The 21794-nt window shown below is 42.7% G+C and overlaps 1 protein-coding gene across 4 annotated transcripts in view; it reads left to right on the plus strand.

The window, feature by feature from the left end:
• The first annotated feature begins 413 nt into the window (after positions 1 to 413).
• Positions 414 to 21794, plus strand: part of BTBD9 (BTB domain containing 9) — a 410406-nt gene continuing 389025 nt past the window's right edge. The window contains exon 1 of one of the 4 annotated variants that reach the window (XM_070361346.1): positions 414 to 566. The gene's annotated coding sequence lies outside the window, so the exon portion shown is untranslated. The other 3 variants (XM_070361349.1, XM_070361347.1, XM_070361348.1) reach the window with 3 other exon arrangements.

Raw genomic sequence — 21794 nt, forward strand, 5'->3', positions numbered from 1 at the left:
TCACATTAACCTGCACTCAGCCCCAAAGGTCCCGGTTCCTGGAAAAGCCTTCCTGCACTTCGCAGAAGGAGCCGATGGGATCCGCTCCAGACGGGACAGCAGTCTGGAGACCCTGCCGTCTCCCCTACAGGCGCCCGGGCGATCACGACTGGGACCTCCCCGTTTGTAGTGACGCGATCGGTGACGCCATACAGTGACGTAAAGTGACGTAACTCACCGGGAGCCAGGTGCCGGCAGGGCAGCCACACCCTGGAGCCCTTTGATCCGGAGGGCAGCGTGTCGGGCGGCTGCGAGAAAACCGCAAAAGCCGCGGGACGCGACCTCCCGGCCCTGAACCGGTGTAACCTGCCGGCCCGCCGCCGATCGGTTGCTACGTGACGCAAGCGCGCAGAGGCGCGTGCGCGGCCACGGCGGTGTGCGTGAAAGCGGACGCGCGCCGCGGTGGCGGCGGCGGCGAGGACGGCGGCGACGGCAGCGGCCGAGGGGGCGGTGGTTACGAGGAGGGTGCGGAGCGGGCGGAAGAGGCGCCCGTGCGGGCCGTGAGGTCGCAGAGGAGCATCGTGGGGGTGAGTAGCCGGGGCCTCGCGGGGGAGGTGGGGCCCGGCCGCACCTGCTGCGCGGGCCCGGGGCGCGGGGACGCGCGCCCCTCCGCGCTCCTCAGCCGCCTACTCCGGGGGGCGGGGAGGGAGCGCCGACGGGGGCTGACGAGGGTCAGTTCCTGGGCGCGGGCGCTCCGGAAACCGGCCGCCTGCGGCCGGCGGAGACTTCAGTTCTGGAAGCGTCTGGGGCGTCTGGAGTTCCTCAGGGCGGCCCTGCCAGGCTCCCGGGCCGAGGAATGTGAAGCCCGAGAAGTCCGGCTCCCTGAGCAGCCTCACATCCTGCCTGAGACGAGGCTGCGCGAAACCGAAGGCGAGGAGGAACCGGGAACGCAGTGGTTGGGGTTCGGATAAGTTGGGCCCTGCTGGGGCCCCTCAACGCCCCTGCCCTGGCCGGGCTCCGAGGAGGAGCCGGTTGTTATGGAGAGTGTTGTGTGAATCAGTGCCCGCGCGCCGCGTCAGACACACCCACGACCGGGGGCAGGAGATCTGTCACTGTGGAGAGGGGGCGGGCAACTTGTTGCCTGGTGTTTCCAACTTCAGGAGTTGTGTGCACGTGTTTGATGCACGCTGAAAGCCTTGTCGGCGCTTAGCATTTTATCACGCTGTTGCTACAGATTTTGAGGCCAAGGGGTGGATAGACATCCTTAGTTCTTCCTCCAAATACTCAAATCAGCTGTTTTATTTCCCTAACCCATGTTGTACTTCTGTCATTATTAGGGCCAAGTAACTGTGGAGGCGCTGCCTTTTATTTTCTTTAAAAGAAGTACAGGCTTGGTATTTACTAGGCAGAAAACACAGATTCTGTTCAGCGTGTGGGCTGGAAATGTTGATGGTCGGATAAGCCTGATAGGGTACAGCTTAACATAAGCCCAGTGTTTTCTTAGTGCCTTGGACTCTCTCGCCTAGTGACCATGCTCAGGAGAAAGTATTGGAGGTAGGAAGTCAGTCAGTCTTTTCTGATCGTTGATGAAGGCAGTGCCTAGAAACGGTGGAAAGGTAGGCTGTACTGAAATTTAATCATGATTTGTGCAAGAAAATTGACAATAACTTGTAACTTCTCATTCAGTTCGAAAAGTCTATGATTCAGTTTCACAACTGAGGATCTGTAATGTTTGTTACTTGAGGTTCTTATATCTTGGAGCCAGGGATAGATAACCTTGCTCTGTAGCACTTCAAGTACTGAGACTTCAATATTTCTTGTGCTCTGGACAGTAATAGCTTTTAGGACAGAATCACATTTGTTTCCTTCAGGGCCGTGTCTCCAGCACCTGCAAAAGTGCTTGCCACAGAGTAGACACAGTAGATACTTATTATATGTGACACTGTGGATAAGTCGTTTATCAGTGCTTAGCAAGCGTTTAGCTCAGTCCTTCAAGTAGTTAATACATATGCTGCCTGTGCCCAGTATTATGCTATATGTGGGAGGAGGATTGTGGGATTAACAAATGACATTGAAAGACCTGGCTTTTTCCCCTTAAGAGTGAAAACAGTATTGCTGGGAAAATAAAGCACATAGAAAATAATTATGAAACTAGATGAGGCAGTCTGTAAACAGGTGCTCTGTGAGGTACTATACTTTAAGTACAGTACAAACTTAGAAAAGATTGATTTCATCTTTGGAAAAAGTGGAAACTTTCTTTTAGAGATAAGTCATATGTTTGAGAAAATAGTGTGAATTTGGTCACTGGGGGAATATATTGCAGCGACTTACATGTCCCTTGATAGGGGATAATTGGAGAGAGAAGGTTTAGCAGGTTCAGGAGGGAAAGTGTTAAGACTCAGGCAGGCTTATCAGCATCCCACTGATAAACAGAGCCTGCTTCCTGGGAGGGATGGGAGTTGTGTTACTCAGAGTAGACTCTTAGACAAGAATAAGTGTTATCCTTATTTAAAATGCAAAGATATTATAGTTGAACCAAAAGCAGGTATACCTCTGATTTCAGTACTAATCTGAATAAATGCCTCACTACTGTGCGCTTATCTTATGTATTTAGTCAGCAGTGCATGCCCTCATTTCTAAAATCTGCCTGATGTGCTGGGGCCGTTGTATTGGAAATGTACTGAAATGATGTACCCAAAGCAATTATCCAGCTACTCTCCGTGATACAGTTTTCCTTGGGATTATCTCTTATAGCAGTCTGTGATGTTTGTAGTCCTGCTGATCCTGTAAAATATACAAATCATGTTAGCTGGGAAAGGAGTCTATTTGAAGGATACTCAAAAATATTGACAAAAAGATTTTGAGAAAATTGCAGATGCTGCTGCTAAATATTGAACCTTCACTCTTTATCTTTTGTTGTAATGTGAGCTTTCTTTTGAGTGTTGCATAAACCTGAACTTGAATTGCTAACCTGTGTAATGTTGCAACACCAAATGTTGCATTATTTAACAACTCAGCCAATATTTATTGGGTACTGGCTATGGCTGGGCACTGTGTTGGGTGCAGGGACAGTGAAAAAAGCACAGAATACCTGAGATATCAAGTGTTCATCAGAGGAGACAGACACTAACCATGACATGTTACGATAAGAGCTCACTATTTTTGGAATAAATAAAATGCTGAAGGAATAGATTACTTTGGCTGGGGAAATAAATCAATAGAGTCAGGGAAAACTTTAAAAATGATGGAACTTAGCCCCGAAGGTTAATTAGTATTTTGCCACACGGAAAAGGAAAAACAATCATTCCAGGCAGAGGGGAAAGTATAAGCAAAATTGCCAAAGATTAAAATTAAGTGGGAAAACTTTGAGTTCTTTTTTGTAGGCTTCTTGTATGGCAGAAGTGATGAGACAGGAAAGTTATGGTTGGAGCCAAATCATGAGGAAGTCTTTTATTCTAAAAAGCCTAGACCTGCCAGCACTACTCCTGTGTTGGCGATAAGAGAATGGTGGAAGGTAGAATAATCAGATCAGAAAGTTAAGTGGCAGTTCGTGTGCGGAGTTGCTTTAGAGTGGAGAGGCAGGGAAACCAATTAGGATGTAGGTGAGAGGTGCCCATATCTTGAAGAGGGACAGTGGGAATGGACAGCTTGTAAAGATATTTTAGATGTTAAAATCTCTGAATGTTATGGACAGCTAGAAGTGAGAGAGAGTGAGAAGTCAAAAGTGGCACTGATGATTATGAGGGCATTAGATTAGAAAACATAGGAGGAGGAACAGATTTACAATGGAGGGAAGAAATGATGGCATGTTAATTTTAAGGCCCCTGTGTGGAGTTTAGAGAGGTCCATTAGCTAACTGGAAGTTCTACTCCAGAGTTTATCAGACTTTAGAAGTAATTGTCATGTAACGGACTCCAAGGCTACTATGTAGTAGCATTCTAGGACTTAATATAGTTAGTCTTTGGAGTTAGGAAAACCCAAAGTCAAATCTCTTATGCCTCTGTTGGTTAGATTGAGTAACCTTAGACAATTTATTTAGCATCTCTAAACCTATGGGGTTTTTTTTCCCCTGAAAAGTGGGGTTAATAATACTTAAAAGAATTGTTGTGGCAATTAAGATAATATGTACACAACAGGACAGTGCTTGGACGATAAATGCTTAATAAATGACAGCTGTTGCTGTTAGTTGTTGTAATAGTTACAGCTGCAGAGATAGTGGAAGAAGATAATCCTACCCAGAAAAGTTGAGAATGAGAACTGGAAAGAACATGGAGTGGAACTTCTGGATGGTTTCTCAAACTTGAGCATTCATCAGAAATACCTGGAGGCTTTGGTAAAATACAGATTTCTTAGTGTCCCACCTCCACAGTTTCTGATTCAGTAAGTCTGGCAGGGGCTCTTGAATTTGCATTTTGAATAAGTTCTCATGTGTTGCTAATGTTGTTATTCCCAGGACTGCACTTTGAGAACCACTGACTCAGAGGATTGGTGAAGGACAAGAGGCCAGCTGAGAGGCTAACGAATAGATTGAGGTTGATGGAGAATTCAGAGAAAGTTTAGAGCAAAATAAGGAAGTAAGAGCCTGGAGAACCACCATTCTGCTTTCCAGTTCCATGAACTTCAACTCATTCTTATTTCTGTTTCATCCAGAATTTGGTATAATGCTTGGCACATAACATTGTTTGAACGAACCTTTGAAGCTTCTTAACAATGTCCTTATGGGTGATTGCAAGTACTAACGTTCCTTCATCCTCTTATATCTCTGCATGGTCACTGAGAAGATACTGTTTCTAATTTTATAGACACACATAAACACAATAACTGCAGAAAATTTCTTTCAGATAGCTGAGGCATAACTAGGTGCTTTTGACTCTGAATTAGATGCCCCCGCCCTCTTTTAAATGTCAGAGAGCCCAGTTAGCAAAATAATTGTCAATAACAAGTGCCAAGACTCTGCTCAATGTTACATGGCATCCTGGAGGGGAGGGGAGTTTGGGGGAGAATGGATACAAGATATGTACGGCTGAGCTCCCATCGCTGTTCACCTGAAACTGTCACAACATTGTTAATCAGCTATACCCCAATACAAAATAAAAATTTTATTTTAAAAAGTCTGAACATTCTGTCTTAAAAAAATGCCAAGATTACAATCTGTATCTTTTATTAGGTACTTTGAAGGTTTATAGAGTAAGAAAGTAATATACTTTGTGTACCTGGGATGTTTACAAGAGGATGGGAAAAATGGGCAAAACTCAAAGGAAAGAAACAGAATGAGATAAAATCACAGAAATGTGGATGGAGGGGAGCAGGAACATAAGGACTTCTTTCTTCTCTGCTGATGTACTTTGGGTCTTACATGTCTCATATACTCATATAGCACAAATGTTAGTGCTAATATCGTAGATGTTAGTCCTACATCTATGATAGGAAGTTATAAGGGAGTTCGTCTGTATTTGTTGTTGTCGTTCAGTTGCTCACTTGTGTCCAATTCTTTGGGACCCCATGAGCTATACTGTGCCAGGCTTCCCTGTCCTCCATCTCCCGGAGTTTGCTCAAACTCATGTCCATTGAGTTGGTGATGGTGTCTAGCCATCTCATCCTCTGTTGTCCCCTTCTCCTTCTGCCTGCAGTCTTTTCCAGCATCATGGTCTTTTCTAGTGACTCGGCTCTTCGCATCAGGTGGCCAAAGTATTGGAGCTTTAGCAGCAGTACTTCCAGTATTCAGGGTAGATTTCCTTTGATTGACTGGTTTGATCTCCTTGCTGTCCAAGGGACTCTCAAGAGTCTCCTCCAACACCACAATTCGAAAGCATCAATTCTTCAGTGCTTAGCCTTCTTTATGGTCCAACTCTCACATCCATACATGACTACTGGAAAAAATATAGCTTTGGCTATATGGAACTTTGTTGGCAAAATGATGTCTCTGCTTTTGAATATGTTGTCTAGGTTTGTTACAGCTTTTCTTCCAGGGTACAAGTGTCTTTTAATTTCATGGCTGCAGTCACCATTCATAGTGATTTTGGAGCCCAAGAAAATATAGTCTGTCACTGTTTCCACTGTTTCCCCATCTATTTGCCATGAAGTGATGGGACCGGATACCATGATCTTCATTTTTTTAATATTGAGTTCCAAGCCAGCTTTTTCACTCTCCTCTTTCACCTTCATCAAGAGGCTCTTTAGTTCCTCTTCACTTTCTGCCATTAGCATGGTGTCATCTGCATATCTGAGGTTATTGATATTTCTCCCGGCAATCTTGATTCCAGCTTGTGCTTCATCCAGCTTGGCATTTCGCATGATGTACTCTGCATATAAGTTAAATAAGCAGGGTGACAATATACAGCCTTGATGTACTCCTTTCCCAATTTTGAACCAGTTCATTGTCCCACGTCTGGTTCTAAATGTTGCTTGACCTGCATACAGGTTTCTCAGGAGGCAGGTAAGGTGGTCTGGTATTCCCATCTGCATTCCAAGATACGCAGATGATACCACCCTAATGGCAGAAAGTGAAGAAGAACTAGAGCCTCTTGATGAGATGGTTGAATGGCATCACCGACTCAATGGACATGAATTTGAGCAAACTCTGAGAGGTAGTGAAGGATAGGGAAGCCTGGCGTGCTGCAGTCCATGGGGTCACAAAGAGTCGGACATGACTGAGCGACTAAACAACAACAAATCTGCATGTCTGAAGTTGTTGATATTTCTCCTGACAATCTTGATTCCAACTTGTGATTCATCCAGCCCAGCATTTCGCCTGGTGTACTCTGCACAGAAGTTAAATATACAGGGTGACAGTATACAGCCTTGCTATACTACTTTCTTAATTTCGAACCAGTCACTTGTTCCATGTGTGGTTCTAACTGTTGCTTCTTGATCTGCATACAGGTTTCTCAGGAAGCAGGTAAGGCGGTCTGGTATTTCCATCTCTTTAATAATTTTCTAAAGTTTACTGTGATCCACACAGTCAAAGGCTTTAACATAGTCAATGAAGCAGAAGTAGATGTTTTTCTGGAATGCTCTTGATTCTTCTATGATCCAACAGATGTTGGCAATTTGATCTCTGGTTCCTCTATGTTTTCTAAATCTATCTATACATCTGGAAGTTCTCAGTTCACATACTATTGAACTCTAGCTTGAAGGATTTTGAGCATTACCTTGCTAGCATGTGAAATGAGTGCAATTGTATGGTAGTTTGAACGTTCTTTGACATTGCCCTTCTTTGGGATTGGAATGAAAACTGCTATATAAGGAAATCAGACAATAGTTGTGCAAAGATATAAACACATTGAAAAGAGATTTCAGGAGTTAAATTGTAGCTAGACCTGTTAGCTACTCAGCATGCTTCATTTGGCTCTTGTTCACTCAGTTTATTCTTTCTACTAACATTTGTTCATTAAGTATATACTATGTGCCAGAAACTGTGCAGAGTGCTGCTACTGCTGCTGCTAAGTCGCTTCGGTCGTGTCCGACTCTGTGCGACCCCATAGACAACAGCCCACCAGGCTCCCCCGTCCCTGGGATTCTCCAGGCAAGAACACTGGAGTGGGTTGCCACCTCCCTCTCCAATGCATGAAAGTGAAAAGTGAAAGTGAACTCCCTCAGTCATGTCTGACTCTTAGCAACCCCATGGACTGCAGTCCACCAGGCTCCTCCATCCATGAGATTTTCCAGGCAAGAGTACTGGAGTGGGGTGCCATTGCCTTCTACACATAGAGAAATGCTCATTGCTCTGGTTATCCAACACTGGCTTTAGTTAGGGATCTGGTGGCTCAACGGTAAAGAATCTGCCTGCAATGTGGGAGACTTGGGTTTGATCCCTTAGTTGGGAAGAACCCCTGGAGGAGGAAATGGCAACCCACTCCAGTATGCTTGCCTGGAGAATCCCATGGACAGAGGAGCCTGGCAGGCTACAGTCCACAGAGTCACAAAAAGTCCGACATGACTGAAGTGACTTGTCAGGGCATGATATACACCTTGTGAGAGGAAGATCTGATGCCTGAATTTTACAATCTTAAGACTATATTGTTATGAGTAGACATCAAGAATATTCATTGGAAGGACTGATGCTGAAGCAGAAACTCCAATACTTTTGCTGCTGCTGCTGCTAAGTCGCTTCAGTCGTGTCCGACTCTGTGCGACCCCATAGATGGCAGCCCACCAGGCTCCCCCGTCCCTGGGATTCTCCAGGCAAGAACACTAAGATTGAGGGCAAGAGGAGAAGGGGCTGACAGAGGATGAGATGGTTGGATGGCATCACTGGGTCAATGGACATGAGTCTGAGCAAACTCCAGGAGATAGTGAAGGACAGGGAAGCCTGGCGAGCTGCAGTCCATGGGATTGCAAAGAGTTGGACGTGACTGAGTGACTGAACAACAGCAAATATTAATATGAGTAGACATTGAGGACTTGAAGATAAATTTTTTCAGCCCTATGTATGTATACTAGAGCCATGAGAGAGTATAGAGATATACAGAACATTTTTTAAAATTTGATTTATTTTTACTTTGGCTGCACTGGGTTTCACTGCTTTGTGCGGGCTTTCTGTAGTTGCAGTGAATGGGGCTACTGCTGTAGTGTGCCGGCTTTTCTGCGGTGGCCTCTCCCGTTGTGGAGCATGGGCTCTGTGCACGGGCTTCAGTAGTTCCAGCACACGGGCTTAGTAGTTGCAGCGTGCAGGCTCTAGGGCATGCAGACGTCAGTGGTTTTGGCGCAAGGTCTCATTAGTTGTGGCTCTTGGGCTCTTGAGTGCTGGCTCAGTAGTGTGGTGCTCGGGATTGGTTGCTCTGCGCCATGTGGAATTTTCCCAGAGCAGGGATTGAACGTGCGTTCCCTGCCTTGGCAGGCAGATTCTTATCCACTGTGCCACCCAGGAAGTCCAGAAATTTTTTTTAAGCAATCAAAGAATATATAATTTGGTAGAGGAGAAAAACATATTTCTCTCGGTTCATGAACTGAGAACTTCCAGATGTTCAAGCTAGATTTAGAAAAGGCAGAAGAACCAGAGATCAAATTGCTAACGTCTGTTGGATCATTGAAAATGCAAGAGAATACCAGAAAAACATCTGCTTCATTGACTATGTTAAAGCCTTTGACTGTGTGGATTATAACAAACTGAAAAATTTGTAGAGATAGGACTACCAGACCACCGTACCTGCCTCCTGAGAAACCTGTATGCAGGTCAAGAAGGAACAGTTAGAACCAGACATGGAACAACAGACTGGTTCAAAATTGGGTAAGGAGTACGTCAAGGCTGTATATTGTCACCCTGCTTATTTAACTTATATGCAGAGTACATCATGCGAAATGCCAGGCTGGATGAAGCACAAGCTGGAATCAAGATTGCTGGGAGAAATATCAATAACCTCAGATATGCAGATGACACCATGCTAATGGCAGAAAGTGAAGAGGAACTAAAGAGATTCTTAATGAAAGTGAAAGAGGAGAGTGAAAAAGCTGGCTTGAAACTCAACATTCAAAAAATGACTAGTGGCATTCGGTCCCATCAAGTGAGTGAAAGTTGCTCAGTCGTGTCTGACTCTTTGCGACCACATGGACTATACAATCCATACAATTCTCTAGGTCAGAAAACTGGAGTGGGTAGCCTTTCCTTTCTCCAGGGGATCTTCCCAACCCAGGGATCGAACTCAGGTCTCCCACATTGCGAGCGGATTCTTTACCAGTTGAGCCACAAGGGAAGTTGTCGGTCCTATCACTTCATGGCAAATAGATGGGGAAACAGTGGAAACAGTGACAGACTTTATTTTCTTGGACTCCAAAATCACTGTAGATGGTGACTGTGGCCATGAAATTAAAAGGCATTCATTGGAAGAAAAACAATGACAAACCTAGACAGCATATTCAAAAGCAGAGACATTACTTTGTCAACAAAGGTCTGTCTAGTTTTTTCAGTTTTTCCAGTAGTCATGTATGGATGTGAGAGTTGGACCATAAAGAAGGCTGAGTGCCAAAGAATTGATGCTTTTGAACTGTGGTGTTGGAGAAGACTCTTAAGAGTCCCTTAGACTGCAAGGAGATCCAACCAGTCCACCCTAAAGAAGATCAGTCCTGGGTGTTCATTGGTAGGACTGATGTTGAAGCTGAAACTCCAATACTTTGTCCACCTGATGGGAAGAACTGACTCATTGGAAAAGACCCTGATGTTGGGCAAGCTTGAAGACAGGAGGAGAAGGGGACGACAGAGCACGAGATGGTTGGATGGCATCACAGACTCAATAGACATGAGTTTAAGCAAGCTCCCTGTACCTCCCTGGTGGCTCAGATGGTAAAGTGTCTGCCTACAATGTGGGAGACCTGGGTTCAATCCCTGGGTCGGGAAGATCTGGAGAAGGAAATGGTAATCCACTCCAGTATTCTTGCCTGGAAAATCCCATGGATGGAAGAGCCTGGTAGGCTACAGTCCATGGGGTTGCAAAGAGTCGGACACGACTAAGCGACTGAACAACAAAATAGAATATGATATGTTAAATAAATATCGGTCACAGTCTAGGTTCTCTAATATTTGAACACCTGAGTGTTCAGTTTCGATTTCAGCTTGTAAGCTTTTATAATATTCCAGAAATTATAGCGTGTCATAAATCCTCATTAATCTCCTGGGCTGCCTTTTGGGTCTTTATGTGATACAGGAAATATTCTGGCAGTCTGTGTCCTTGTTTTCTTGGTTTGGAAATATAGTTGCTGCTGCTGCTAAGTCACTTCAGTTGTGTCCGACTCTGTGCGACCCCATAGACAGCAGCCCACCAGGCTCCCCCGTTCCTGGGGTTCTCCAGGCAAGAACACTGGAGTGGGTTGCCATTTCCTTCTCCAATGCATGAAACTGAAAAGTGAAAGTGAAGTTGCTCAGTCGTGTCTGACTCTTAGTGACCCCATGGACTGCAGCCCACCAGGCTCCTCTGTCCATGGGATTTTCCAGGCAAGAGTACTGGAGTGGGGTGCCATTGCCTTCTCCGTTGGAAATATAATGCGTATAAGCAAAAGCAGTTAGCCACTGTTTATCAAGTGGCTGCATTATGCTAGGCCTTTTCTACTCATAATAAAACCTTGTAAATTGGATATTATCCTCATTTTATTAATTAGGCAGCTGAGTTTCAGAATGGGGAGAACAGTTTGCCTGTGTTTGTGACCAGTGAGGTGCGACAAGTCTGCTGCCCCATGCTTGGTCTCCACAGCCGTGCTCTTCAGCACCATCAGCGTGGGGCCCTAGCATGGAAATATCTAGATGAAGAAATCCAATCTTGTGTCTGCTGATTTGGGAGAAGTTGTTTGAGAAGTAAGACTTTTAATAACTGCCTGAATGATTGAAGCAATTTGATAATATTGTTAAAAATGGAGAAGAAAAGGAGGTAGACAATTAAAGACCCCCATGCAGATTTTCCTGTGAAGACATGCTATATTTGACCCAAAAGTTTTTGGTTGACTGACAGGTTATTTTACATAAACATTCAGATTTCCCATTCTCTATGCATAGGTTCAGTCTTCTGGAGGAAGAGTTGTACTTTTCCAAGCTAATGACATTTAAAGTAAATTCAGAACTCCTTTTTTATCACTTAGTGAAAAATGTCTTGGTGCTTCACCCCAAATTGAAATTTCTCAGCTAATCCTCTTTCTTTCCACACCACTTATTCCTTTCACCCACTCAAGTGTTTGTTTTTTAAATCTATTTACAAGTTAGATACTTGTGTATATATTCTACTTCTGGTTTGATGTTCTTACTCTGATACCTTTTGAGTCCAATTTTATACATTCCTGGGAATCGTGACTATAATTATCTTTGTAAAGCATAGTTGATTTCCACTAATTTCATAATAAACTTTTAAATAAAATTAAAATTATAAAAATGGACAAATATTAAACCCTGTATTTGTTATCTATTGTTATGTGACAAATTGGGGCTTCCCTGGTGGCTAAGCTGTAAAGAATCTGCCTGCAGTACAGGAGATGCAGGTTTGATCCCTGGGTCTGGAAGGCCCCGAGGAGGAGGAAATGGCAACACACGCCAGTATTTGTGCCTGAAAAATCCCAAGTATTCATGCCTGAAAAATTCCACGGAGAGAGGAGCCTGGGGTTGCAGAGTTGGACAGGACTGAAGCGACTAAACGTGGCATGACCTGTAACAAATTACCTCTAAATTTAGCAGCTTAAAAGGGCAAATATTTCTTATCTAACAGTACCTTTGGGTGAGAAATTTAGCTGGGTGGATTCTGACTCAATTGTAGACATTCTGTGACAGGTCATCTAAAGACCTGAATGGGGCTGGAGGATCTACCTCCATGATGGCTGCAGCCTCAGGTCTTTGTAGGGCTGCTTGATTATCCTCACAGCATGTCAGCTGACTTTACCCAGAGCAAGATGATACAAGAGGAAAGACATGCCTTATATACCCTATCTTGACGACACACTGCCACAAAATTCTCTTGAAGTGGGTCACTGAGTCCAACCCACATTCAAAGAAAGCCTTTTAGGCTCCACTGTTTTGGGGAGGATGTCAAAAAGTTTGTAGACATGTTTTGAAACAACCATGAATCTGTCATATGAAGTTTTCTCAGCTGAAATTGATTACCTTTGTTGAAGCACATGCTATAGTCTTTCTGACTTGTGTATTCACAGTATTTTCTGGAAGGATGCTTTGGAGAAAAGGTAGTAGTTTTTGAAATGTGAAGCAAGGTTTTATAAATTAAGTTTCGTTGGTGATTTTTCTTGTTTTTTTCCTCAGTTTCTTTTTTTTTAAGTTAATTTATTTATTTGACTGTGCTGCATCTTAGTTGTGGGCATGTGGAATCTAATTCCCTGACCAGGGGTTGAACCCAGGCCCCCTGCATTGGGAGCGTGGAGCCTTAGCACTGGACCACCAAGGAAGTCCCTACAGTAGCCATTTGACTTTCAGAAGCCCTTCCTGGCCTTTCAGCTTAGGAATTGCCCCACGTGAAGCTGGGGGCTGCTGCTTGGGCAGACCCAGGCCTCATGGGCATAAGGAGTAGGCAGCAAGGTGACCCATCTGTATCATCCAGAACTGAGCTGGCACCATTGTGCCCCAGACCAGGACACTGTCCCCTGCCCACTGTTGGATATTTTTAAAAATTTTGCATCTTATTAGCTTTATTTCTAACATAGCTGGAATCTCTTCCAATTAAGAGGTTATTAATGGCTTTGATAAGAATGGTTTTAGTGGAGCAGTGGGCTGCTAATGAGACTTCAGTGGATTCAGGAGTGAAATTCAGGTTAGGAAGAGGTGACCACGGGTAAAGATAATCTTATGAAAAGTTTGAGTAAATACTGGAAAAGGAATTAGAAACTATGTGTAAAGTACTGTATTGAAAAACTGACGTAAGATTTCCCTGGTGGTGCCGCAGATGGGAATCCACCTGGCGGTGCAGTAGACGTGGGTTTGATCCCTGGTCTGGGGAGATTCCACATGCTGCGGGCAGCTAAAACCTGTGCACCACCACTACTGAAGCCCAGTACCCAGAGCCTGTGCTCCGCCCCAAGAGAGTGAGCAGTCTGTGCACCATGACTAGAGAGCAGCCTCTGCTCACCGCAACTAGAGAAAGCCCGCGTGCAGCGACAAAGACCCAGCGCAACCAAAAAAACAAACAGTTTTCAAAAAACTGGCCTATATGCTGTCCACCTTGGCTAAGCTGATACGGGCTCAGTCCAACAAGTTGAAAGTATTTTAAACTGTTGAGGGGTATAGGCTTAACACCTGAGGCTTGGAGTCAGCTGCTTCCTGTAGCCTCCTAGTGAGTACTTCTGTTCCTGAATGAAATAGTTTGCTCTAATTTGTATATCAATGCAGTATACCTGTCAGAAGATCATCACCAAATGTATATCATCCTAAATGATGTTTTGGTTAAAAAAAATAAAAAATGTGATAGGGGAAATTGGTGGAGGAAACCCAGGGCAAGAAAATGATAGTCATGGTATCACGTGTCAAGCATATACTGTGTCCTTCATGTATTTTATTATTTCACTGCATTTTCGTAACCACCCTATCAGGGCTGTGGTTATCCCCATTTTCTGACTGAGGAGATTTAGAACCCATAGCCTTATCTCCCCTTACCTTATCCTAGTTTCTGCCACTGATCGCTGTAAGCTTGGACAGGTTTCTCCGTTTCCTCATTTGTAAAAAACCATGGTTATGATCCTTAAGTCCTTTCTAGCTCTAGGTTCCTGGGATTCTGTAAATAGTTACTAAATAGTGTTGCTATTGTGTATGAAAAAAGGCTATTCAGGGTATTTCCCCCCTCAGTGAATTAATAACTTAGTGGTAACACTGTCCGGTTGTCCAGACTAAATAATTTATTTTCCCATCACACAGTGTGTACCCATTATGTATGTGGCCTTAGAAGGCTACTGTAAAATAAATCAAGTAAATGGGCTCGGTGACAGGTTCTCCATCAGTTGTTACTAGCCCTGGGCACAGAGGCACAGAGCTACCTGCGAGACTGTGTGATGATTTTAAAGTGTGTTGTAGGTTAAGTACTAAGTATTTTTATTAATTTAGAAAGTACTTTGGCATGTGGCCTTTAAAAATTACATTATTATGTTATCATAAATCTTGATTAAGGCAACAAAATGTATTTACTATGGCCAGCTTCACAGCTGGGGTGAAATATTTTATAGTGTGTATAATGAGCCTCTAGATGATGGTGATTATCTGTTCACATGTAAAAAACGAGAGTTGGGAAATTAATTAGAAGCTTTAAAAGTCTATTTAAGTGTGAAAATTAATTTCGAGTAACAGTATCACGTGCCCAGTGAGTACTAAATAATTGAGGAGGAGGAGGGATAAAAGGAAATTATGAGGCTTTCAAACCTTCTTAAGTTCATTTTGGGAAAAGGTTAGAACAACGATATTATGCTATTGTGATTTTCAAAGACATCCTTTACAACATGATGTGTAAAGAAACAAAATTAGCAAGCAATAAGCATTTTAAGATTAAATATTCTAATTTTGAATCAATGTGTTCTAGATACAGTGTCCTGGCAAGCAGAGGCTACGGTTATGGACTCTCTTCTCAGAAGGCATTATGAAAATTTATAGGGACAGTTTGGTTTTCTAATTTGGTTGAAATGCATATTATTTTATTATAGATTATTTAAAAATCTCTCCCTTATAGCTAATGTATTTTTTATAAGTAGTAGGTTCTCAATCTATGAATTTTATTACAGAACAGTAGGCAATATAGCAAAATTTTTGTTATAAAAATTGGGTGTGGAGTCTGATAGGGTTGATGGCCACTGCATTCGTTTTCTGTTGATGTGCCACACACTTACAGCTTGAAACTGCAGCCCCTCATGATAATTTCTGTAGGTCAGAAGTCCAGGCATGGGATAGCTATGTTCTCTGCTCTGGGTCTTACCAGGCTGAATTTGAGGGGACTGCAGGGGCTGTGGTCTCATCTGAGATTTGGGGTCCTCCACCAGGCTCTTTGGTTGTTAGCAGAATGACTGAGGTCCTCATTTTCTTACTGGGGGTCCCTCTCAGCTCCTAGAGGCCACTTTCAGGTCTAACTTCAGGGCCCTCTCACAACCTGACAACTTCTTCAAAGCCAGCAGGAGAACTCTCCAGTTGACTGAGTGTCTCATATAAGGTTGCCTGATTACAGGATTGGCTATAACTATGCCAAAGCCCTCTGGCCTGAGGGAGCTTATCATGTGCCAAGGAACATTAGGGAAATGACTGTGGAGTCAGAAGGGAGCCAGACTCCACAAGCCTCGAAGGCCTAGTTAAGTGTTTTTCCTTCTCTTATGTTAAGAGACTTGGGAAGCCACTGAAGGTATTTAAGTGGGGATGAGAGTCATGGAGGGGTTGAGGTAAAGAGTTCATAATCAGTTTTAGAATGTGACATTCAGTCTGGTTGCTGTATGGGGACAGTTTGGAGTAAAAACAGAGAGATGGGTTAGAAAGATAGTCTGAGTGAGAGACAGGGGTGGTGTGGACTAGAATGAAAGTTGCCAAGAAGTAAATGAGTTTGAGAGCTCATTTAGGAGGTAAAATTAAAAGGCTTGCTGATAAATTAGGTATGGGAGGTAAGGTTGAAGTAGATATTCTGGTTTCCATAATTGGGTTCACAGAGCTGGGGAACATTGTAGGGCAGGTTTTTTAGTGGCAGAAAGATGTAGGGAGGACAAAGTGAATTTTGAAGTACTTTTGAGGTAACCAAGTAGAGAAACTAGGCAATGGGATGTTGAGATCTGGAATTCAGGGGAGAGAGCTGTTAATATCTATATGGCCTTTTTTGGTTAATTTTGAGGGCTTAAACATGCTAGAAACTGTATTAGCTACTGGGAATATAAAGAGGACTAAGACATTAATTCAGTATTTTTTGCATGAATTCACGTTATTACTCTCTGGAAGTTTGCTTACCAATAAGACAAATCACTAACAAGATCACTGTTAACAAGATGCTGTTGATTGGGCAGTGATGGAGGAAAACAAGCTGATTTCAAAGCACATAAAAGAGACACCTGACGAAGATGGGCAGTATCAGTGGAGGCTGTTGCTGAAGGGTGTGAGGTCTGTTTCTGAACCTCGAAAGAGCAGGCGAATTTAGCCAGATGAGGAGAATATAAGAATTTCCAGTAGTAAAAGCTTGGTTGTATGAGAGAAGACAATGAAATCTCAGGAGATCCCTGGTTTTCACTATAGGCTGGACAAGTGGTGGTAAGGCAGTGTCTGTGCTTAAGTTCTAAAGGAGATCAGCCCTGGGTGTTCTTTGGAAGGAATGATGCCAAAACTGAAACTCCAGTACTTTGGCCACCTCATGCGAAGAGTTGACTCATTGGAAAAGACTCTGATGCTGGGAGGGATTGGGGGCAGGAGGAGAAGGGGACGATAGAGGATGAGATGGCTGGATGGCATCACTGACTCGATGGACGTGAGTCTCAGTGAACTCCGGGAGTTGGTGATGGACAGGGAGGCCTGGCGTGCTGCGATTCATGGGGTTACAAAGAGTCGGACACAACTGAGTGACTAAACTGGACTTCTGATGTAGCTGGTTTTGCTTTGCAACCATTTTGAAAAGAGAGAAGAGTGTTCAATAGTTGAAACAGACTTCAGAGAACTTTAATCCTTTCTTCTCATTTACGAGTGAGGTTACCAACTTTGCTGATACCTTGTTAGCAGATCTGTCTCCCGGTGTCCAAGCTAAGCTTCTTCAAACTGCTGCAGTAGTGGCCATGCCCTCTTAACTGTGTGTTTCCATGTCCTCTGACATATTCATGTGGAAGAAAGCGTACTGGAAATACTCAGATGCTGCCTCTGAGTAGTGTGGGTCTCCATGGGTGCTGTGTCTTTGGAAGAGAAACGCGAAATTCTCTCTGGACTGTCTGTGTTTGTGCCCTCTTTCCATTTTTTTATCCACTTGTCTCTCCTTTTCCCCCTCATGTATTAGTGAATAATAATAATAGTATAGTGGAGTGATAATAGTGGTTAATACTGAACATTTATTATGTGTCAGGCACCATAGTAATTGTTTTACCTTACTTAATTCTACCAGCAGTCCTGTAAGATACAGTACTTTGGTACCACCACGTTTTATAGAAGAAAACATGGAGGCTTAGAAAAACAAGGCTTAGAAACCCACTGTGTCAAGGGTTATACAGTAATAAGTGGTGGTGCCAAGATTTGAATTCAGGCAGTGTGACTCTGGTTAGTTTTTACTGCCTTTTCTAATACAATTTATAAGGAGTTCTGCCAGGAGAAACATGATGGGAGCTACAGATGCAAGCTATGTTTGTAATTGAAACTTTTTAGTAGCCATGATGAAGGAAAGAAAAACAGGTCAAATTAATTTAGAGATATTTTTATTAAGCCCAGTATATCTAAAATATTGTCATTTCAACATCTCAGTGTGAAAAAATAAGGAAGATGTTTTCATAAGTCTTTGAAATACAGTGTTTATTTTATAGCATGTCTCAACTTGGACTCCATGAATTCAAGGAAGGGTTCAGTGATTAGCTACCATTTTGGCAAGTGTAACTCCAAGGGGGCAGGAGAGTGCATGAAAATTCTGTCATGCTGAGTGGAGCCAGAGAGAGAGAGAGCCTGCTGAAAAATCTGCAGATGAAACCAGTGAAGAAGGCAGAGTGGTAATTCCTGGGTCTTATCCAGCAAGCAGGGTCGAGTGGAGAAGAATTTTCTCTCCTATCGCCCTGAAGCTAAATGAGGTATCTTTTTTTTCTTCCCACATTGAGACTCAGCATTTTTGTATAGTGTTATGGGTAGTTTCCATAGTGGTCTGATCCTTAAGCACTTTTGGGAATAAAGATGCATTTGTGACTGGCCACAAGATATTGGAATGTTGTTTCTATGGGAAAGGTTTAAGAATTCTAAAACTTTTACATTACTTGTTTTTGGAATGTCATCTTCTGTTAATTGTGAAAGGGGTAAGATTGGAGAACAAACTGTGGTGATCACTGCTGTGTGATCGCTTTAAGTTACAGGTGTTACAGCACAGGAGAAAAGTAATTAGCTCTTCAAGTTTGTATTTATGGGTAATGCTCATCACCTGTTATTTTCTCGCCCATAGCTAGGCTATGACCAATTGCTTGTTGAGTTGAATATTAGCTGAGAAGCAAATATATCTGGAACTGAGCTATGTGAATCATTTCCTTTGTGAACTTTTCATTCTTAAACACTTGCTTTCCCTCAGTCCTTCCCCTTAGATCTAAATCAACACAGGCTTATCCCAACAAGCTAAATAATATTGGCATGTAGAAAGAACAGCCCTATCCTTCCTCTGGAGAAGGCAGTGGCAACCCACTCCAGTACTCTTGCCTGGAAAATCCCATGGGCGGAGGAGCCTGGTAGGCTGCAGTCCATGGGGTCGAGAAGAGTCGGACACGACTGAGCGACTTCACTTTCACTTTTCACTTTCGTGCATTGGAGAAGGAAATGGCAACCCACTCCAGTGTTCTTGCCTGGAGAATCCCAGGGATGGGGGAGCCTGGTGGGCTGCTGTCTACGGGATCGCACAAAGTCGGACACGACTGAAGCGACTTAGCAGCAGCAGCAGCATCCTTCCTCTGTTCTGAGAATGCAGACCTGTGCACTAAAAAGCACGTCAGCCAGTGTTTTATGTTTTTGTGGATGGAAAAATAAAATAGTGATATAGCAAAGATTTTTTACCAGAATGTTAACTCTCAAGACTATACTGTTTGTTAATGCTTGTTTACATTCTTGAAGTATCTATAGAGTTCACAACTGAAAAACCATAAATCACAAGACACTTAGGAAGAGAACACCAAAAAAGGTGCTGCATAATAATTGTTTTAAGTTTTAAAATACTTGAAAAATATGAGAAACATCATGCAAAGTGTGATACAGGAATATAGCCTTGATTAGCAAAGTGGAAATTTGTAAACCAAATACCTGCTAAATATTAGAGGGAGGCAGAACGTCTTAATGAAAAGATTTGGTTGTAAACTGTTGAGAGAGATTTTTAAGATGAGCACATGTATTTTTATAATCAGTTCCTGAGAGCGACATGGAGTCCCAAGTCTGTGTCTCCAACCTGTGCTTGGATCATTTCATTCCAGTGTGATATTTGTTTGTTGAATACTGTCCTTGTGGGATGCGACAAAGACCTAGTCACTGCCCTCCAGGATTTCGTTTTGGCTTATTTTAGCTATTAAAAATCTCTTATTTACTAAAAATCTGTTCCATCAATGTTTGCTCTTTTCTTCTCAAATTACCTCTTAGAAAAGTACAGCAGGTCAGAGATAATCTATATCAGTGTTTTCATCCTTTTGTTTGGTGGTGGAGGGTGGGGGGGAGGCTTCCTTTAGATAAACAGATATTTCATCACTTTTTAAAGGTTCCACTTCTTAAAACTTTTTGAAATATTTAAATAAAAGATAAATCGATTCTTATTTTAAAAGAAGGAAATACCACAACAATGTAAAGCTGTTGTACTCCAATAATAAAAAAAAGGCTACTCTCCAGAAGTGCATTGAGTTTAAACATAAACCTTCCCATTTATTCCCTTCCATCCCGTAACTCCTACCCCCTCCCGCGAGGTTACTTACTGCTGTTAATAGTTGGTGTGTGGCCTTGCAGTTCTTTTTTCCATGTGTATTTAATTCATTCAGTAGATATTTCAGTGCCTTCTTAAATGTATACATACACTTACATATGTTTATGTAGTTGAATCCTATTGAACTAAAGCCTGTCCTCTTTACTTACTGTGTTTTGGAGCTCTGGTCAGAGCTTTTGATCTCTTCCCTTCTTATTAATGGCTGTATTGTATGAATGCATTGCAATTTATCACCCTTCCCCTCACCTGTATGCTATTGCAAGCAATGCTGAATTAAATATTCTAGAAGCACAGTTGCTGGATTATAGGAAATACATATTTAAAAATTTGACAGATTGTGCTAAGCTAACCTCTAAAAAGCTGAACCAGTTTATACTTCCAACAGTCACATGAGGTCACTGATCCTCCATATATGATTTAGTTATATAGAGATTTAGAACTTGAAGGGACAACAGAACGTGGCCTAACTCCAGCCACGCCTTTTCTAAGATAGAAGATGAATCTCAGAGACTTGAAATGATTTGCCCAGATCTTACCCCGCAGAACCGTGTCCCAGTCTCCGATCTGTGTTCCCCTGAAGGCCTCCTAGTTTAGATAGATTTCATAGTGCGAGATCTACCGTACTGTTTGTGTGTTTCTGTTTCTTTTCTGTTGGTACTCAAAGCACACTTCATTTTCAGTGTCACATTTTCTGATAACACCCCGAGATTCTTGCCTTTGCCATCTTGTCTACATGGAACATCTTGTGTTTAATATCCTTAAAAAGCTGCCTTCTTCCATTATTTAAATCCCTCCTCCTCCACAGGGTGTATGGGTTACTTTAGATTTACCCATAGGCATAGCACAGCGCAGGAAGTATTTTACAAACGTTCCTTATCAGCAGCTGACGCCACCCTGTTAGCCAAGTAAAACATAAGCTTCTTTTATAAACTTGGAGGAGGAAATAGATTGCAGGCATTTGTGTACTGCAGGATTTCTGCTACATTTGATCATTTTATGTTTGTCAGATAATATGATGGCATTAAACTAAATGAACTGCATCTTAACATAAGTTTTATTAATTACTGTTTATTTTTTCTTTTAGAAATACCAATAAGAAAGTAGTCTATTTATATAAAGTATAACTGGCATCTCTTCCTCTTGTGTTAATATAGTTAGTTCTAATTACATTCCTAAACATGTCTGCATTGGAGGCTTGCTCTCTTGCAAAGGCATGGCCCTGGTAGCTTTTCTTGATGGGCTATGAAAATTTGTGTCAGTGACATCCCAAGTTGGTACTGTGGTTGAGCTGGTCACATACCAAGATTATGACTTTAGGTAAAGAATCAACTGATGGAATTCTAAGAAACAGAGAACAGCCTTGATGCATATTTTGATGACGATAAAAGAGGTAGAATTCAGTATTAAATGTGAATTAAATTTGGCCTGTGAATATTGTTCAGAACTGAGAATAGCAGTCTAATCATAAGCTCATCAATTATTCAGTAGCACCTTGGGGGTATTAGTGCACAGAATACAGAAAACCTATCCACTACCCTTTAGAGTTTTTGTTCTAAGACAGAAAGGGAGAAGCATGCGTTCTTTTTTAATGCACTTTATTCTTCCACAGTGCGGGTGAAGCTTATATGTGCACATACAGGCAGGCCCCATGGTTGTATATTCACGGGGGTTTGTGGAAGATCTGGGGTGGGATTAAGTTTGGATCATGAAAAGATGACAGTTTTACAGGAAAAGTCCATTTTTTCTCTAATTGTAAGAGATGTG

The sequence above is a fragment of the Bos mutus genome, chromosome 23 (assembly GCF_027580195.1).
Source record: "Bos mutus isolate GX-2022 chromosome 23, NWIPB_WYAK_1.1, whole genome shotgun sequence".
Lineage (NCBI taxonomy): Eukaryota > Metazoa > Chordata > Mammalia > Artiodactyla > Bovidae > Bos > Bos mutus.